This window comes from Vespa velutina, chromosome 17 (assembly GCF_912470025.1).
Source record: "Vespa velutina chromosome 17, iVesVel2.1, whole genome shotgun sequence".
NCBI lineage: Eukaryota > Metazoa > Arthropoda > Insecta > Hymenoptera > Vespidae > Vespa > Vespa velutina.
Genome location: NC_062204.1, coordinates 1,491,818 through 1,496,817, shown reverse-complemented (window position 1 = coordinate 1,496,817; position 5,000 = coordinate 1,491,818).

The window sequence follows — 5,000 nt, the reverse complement described above, 5'->3', positions numbered from 1 at the left end:
TTACTTTTTTTTCTTTTTTTTTTTTTTTGGACTTGCGTTTAATTACAATTTTGCTTATTTCTGAGTGAGTGAAGGAGGGAAAGAAAAAATTAGAAAAAAAAAAAAAAAAAAGAAATCAGATTACTTAGCAACGTTTATATAGTTCTTTCTTTTTTCCATTTTTAATTTTCATACTTGTAATTTTTCATTTAGATTTTCGCTGTTTGTGATTGGTTCAAGAGGATAAAAGGATTAGCTTTCAATTGCTTTGTTTGTAGTGTTTTTATTTTTATTTATTTTTTATTTATTTATTTAATTTTTTAATTTTTTTTTTTTAATTCCATCAAATACATTTATCTTTAACTTTAATTGTTCGTGATTGGTTAAAAAAAAAAAAAAAAACAAAAAAGAAAAACAAAAAAAGAAACAAAAAAAACAAAGTAAAAATATATATATATATATATATATATATTCATATAATTTTTAAATTGTTAACAATGGTTTACAATTATCATTCGCTTCTTTTTTATTCCTTTTATTTTTCTTATTCTCGAATATTTTTAAGATTTCCTAAATCAGTAGAAAAACATTTTTTTTCAGGAAAACAACGTTACAATACGTTAATAATCCTCGTTAGAGATACCGTGTCAATCGGAAGACAAGAGAGAGAGAGAGAGAGAGAGAGAGAGAGAGAGAGAGAGAGAGACAAAAAAAGAAAAGAATAATAAAAAAAGAAGAAAAATAATAACAACAACAATAACAGCAACAACAACAACAACAACAATAATAATAATAATAATAATAATAATAATAATAATAATAATAATAATAATAATAATAATAATAATAAAAAGTAGAAAAACGAAATCCCACTTTCGTATGATTTATTAAAACCAGGATGGAAATTTTCTGCGCATAGACTTTCTCTCTTAACTCGTATATTGCCAGATTTAAGTTTAATCGGTCAGAAAGAATAATAGCTGACTATTTACGAGCATGATGATAACAATATACCATGTATATGTATATATGTAAACATATAATACATAGATACGTAGATACAATACATATGCATTTACATAAACGATGCATACATAAATACACTGATACAATACCTCACATTGATTTTGTATTTTCTTTTTCTTTTTCTTTTTTTTTTTTTTTATTATTATTTTTCTGTTTTTTTTTTCTTCTTTTTTTATTTTATTTAATTTATTCATTTCTCTTCTTCTTCTCTTTCCTTTCTTTTCCCTTCCTTCTTTCCTTCTTTCTCTCTTTCTCTCTTTCTCTATTTCTTTCTTTCTTTCTTTCTTTCTTTAGGCTTCTCCTTGAATTTCCATAAAATCTAGTGGCCGGAGGATAAGCAACGTTAACTTCGGACAATTTAATAAAACCATTTGCATTCCGACCGGCCGGCTTCTCGATTAACATGATTTACGATTTAATATTTGCGCGAGTTGAAACTCTCCGCTTTTATTCCACTGTGCTAACCGGCTTGGTACAGAAAGAGAGAGAGAGAGAGAGAGAGAGAGAGAGAGAGAGAGAGAGAGAGAGAAAGAAAAAGAGAGAGAGAGAGAAAAAGAGAAAGAGAGAGTCGAGTATTCCCTACGAAAATTATCTCGACGAATGCAGTAGCGGCAGAATTTCGCGGGAATAGCTATATACATATATTTATATTTATATATATATATATATATATATATATAAATGTATAATATATATATATATATATATATATATATATATATCTATATAATATGTATCTTTGTTTGGTTCGCTCGATACGCGGAAATTGCGCAGGCATTGTGCGCGCGGTTCGTTGACTCGTTAATAAAATGCGTCCTGAGTTATTCGTCAGTTTTTCGATGAGTATATTTGAACTTTTTTTTCTTCTTCTTCTTCTTTTATCTTTTTTTTTTTCTCGTCTTTTTTGCTTGTCTCTCTCTCTCTCTCTCTCTCTGTCTCTCTCTCTTTTTTTTTTCTGAGAGGGCGTGGGCGGGATGGATGATCGTAAGACGTTCGAAATGTTTTCTTTTTTTTTTTTATTAATTTTGTGTAGATAAGAGAGGAATGTAAGTAAGAGGAGATAAAATTATCTGGCTGCTTTTTTTTTTTTTCTTTTTTCTTTCCTCCCCCAATTTTTTTTCTCTTTTTATATTGTTTTTTTTTCTTTTTTTTTTTTTTTATCGAGTAGCTTATTTTTTGGAGTATCCTATTTATTTATTTATTCATTTGTCTATCTATTTCTTTATTGATTGATTGATTGATTGATTGATTGATTGTAAATATCTATCTATTTATTTATTAATTTATTTATCTATTTAATTTTTTATTTATTTATTTTTTTATTTATTTATTGTCTTATTTATTTATTTATTTCTTTTTTTTTTTTAGCTGAGATATGGGGTAGTAAAACGTTCGAAACTATTTTTCGAGTTACTTTTGTGTCGATAAAAGAAGAATGTAAGAAGAGATATTATTATCTAGCTGTTTTTATATTTTTATTTATCTCTTTTTTTTTTCTTTACTTTTTTTTTTTTTTACGCTTTTTTTTCTTTTTCTTCGATATATTACAGAAAAGGAAAGAGCTCATGGATGGTTGTAATTCGTATAATTGGTGGATTTTATTTTTCTTTTTTCTATTTTATTTTTTCTTTATTATTCGCTCTTTTTTTTTGTCTTTTTATTTTATTTTGAATATATGTATATATATGTCGTCGTTTCGAAAATACGTTCGCTCATTTGAATTTTTTTGTATATTTTGAAAAAATTTTTTTCTGCCGTGAAAGATTTCCTTGACAATTTTTCAAATAATATTTATCAATTAATTGTATATTAAAGAGTATGATTATTATTATTAATATTATTATTATTATTATTATTTGTTTACTACGTAAACGTTGATTAAAAAAATATCAATTTTTTTATTTAATAAAAGAAAAAAAAAAAAGAAAAAAACAATAGAAAAAAGTTTTGCCTGATAGATTTCGTAAAGGAAGCAGTGGTAATCAATTTTTAAAATCACCTACGATCTTTTGATCAATTTTAAAAACTTTCTTGTATACAACATTATTCATTCATTCATTTATTTATTTATTTATTTATTTATTTATTTATTTATTTATTTATTTATTTATTTATTTATTTATTTATTTAATGATCGATTTAATATAAAAAACGATCAGAATTGTTAAACAATAGTCTGTATATTATAATATTTTCGATGATAACCAATGATACTTTCGTATGAGCGATAGTTTAAACGTCATTGTTAAAGTTGTTTTCGAAAGTAAAGAGGTCATTCGGTGATGGCATACTTTGTGTCGTTGGGGGACGCGATAGGAAAATCCATTGGGATTTTCGTTCTCTGGAAAACGCTTATCACGTCGGATATATGCAGGTTCAAAAGAAGAAGAAGAAAGAAAGAACGAAAGAAAGAAAGAAAGAAAAAAAGTAAAAGAAAGAAAGAAGAAGGAGAAGAAAAAGTAGATGATGGAAGTGGAGATAAAGTCTCAGAGACAGTTTTCTTCTACCTTTGACGAGTTATCTCATTTTATCTATCCATTCTTATCGCAATTTTCATTCGTTCCCCGTGCATGTTTCCCTATTTTCTAACAATACGGTTTTGGTTACGATCATTCAAAGAATTGCATTTATATCTTGGAATAAATTGGTCGCCATTTTTAATTAAGTTTATTACGTTAATACACTTTTCTTTAGCCTTTTTTTTTTTCTCTCTCTCTGTAATTTGTTGAAAACAAAAATCGATATTTATTTGCTATGATTATTCTAATAGAATAATAAATTAAATGGGGGGAAAAAAAAAAAAAAAAAAAAAAACCATAGAGAAAGTAGTAAATCCGATCTTGATATTATTATTATTTTAATATAAATAGTTAACAAAAAAATTATTACAATATTTGATTAACATAAAATTATCTTCATAAAAAGTAAATGTTGTTGATCCTTCGTTAACCAAATTATTTTAATTGTCGTTCGAATTAGAGGATCTTAAAGAAACGATACTTGTCTTACGTTAACATGTTTATTTGCAAAAAAAGAAAAAAGAAAAAAAAAAAAGAAAATAAAAATAAAAAAGAAAAAAAAAAGAAGAACAAGAAAACAAATGTTTATTTGTAACAAATAAACAAAACAAAAAAATGCAAAATACTGCTAATAAGGTGACAAAAAAAACTTGTCGAATTATTATCATAGAAAAGCGATGGGGGGGAAAGGAGGGGTGGGTGAGTGGGGATCTGAGCGAGAAAGCAAAAAAAAAAAAACATCAGAGAAATTAATCTAATCTCCTTTAAGTAAGAATTTTCGATGATTAGATATATTCTTACGAGGAAAGCAGAAGAAGAAGAAGAAGAAGAAGAAGAAGAAGAAGAAAGAAAGAAAGAAAGAAAGAAGAAATAAAATAAAAGGAAAGAAAGAAAATGGCGAATGAACTAAGACGAGATGTAAACAAATAACGTGTGTTGATGATAATGCAGGCGTCAATAAATAGAAATTTAAATAGGAAAAGAAAAGAAGAAGAAGAAGAAAAAAAAAGATAAACTTCGCGTTCTTTTAACTCGAACGAACGTCACACGAGTTTCGCGAAAATGTTCAATTTTTGATATATATATATATATAATCGATTGGTAATCGGATCGGTTGACATATCTGACATTTTGATTTACGAATTTTCTCTTCGCCTTCATTTTTATACGAACACTTGCCCCTATCTCTCTCTCTCTCTCTCTCACTCTCTCTCTCTTTCTCTTTCTCTCTTTCTCTCTTTTTGCCAAATAAAATACAAAAGATGAATTATAACATGATTAATAATAAATAACCAATGATATCTTGAATTTTCATTACTTTCATTAATATTTAATTAATACACTTGTATATCAAATAAAATTCATTTAATGGTAAAGTAAAACCACGATATATGTTTATTATTTCACGAACAATAAATTACATTAATTAATTTATTCTGTTCAAACGAGAGAGAGAGAGGGGGGGAAGAGAGAGAG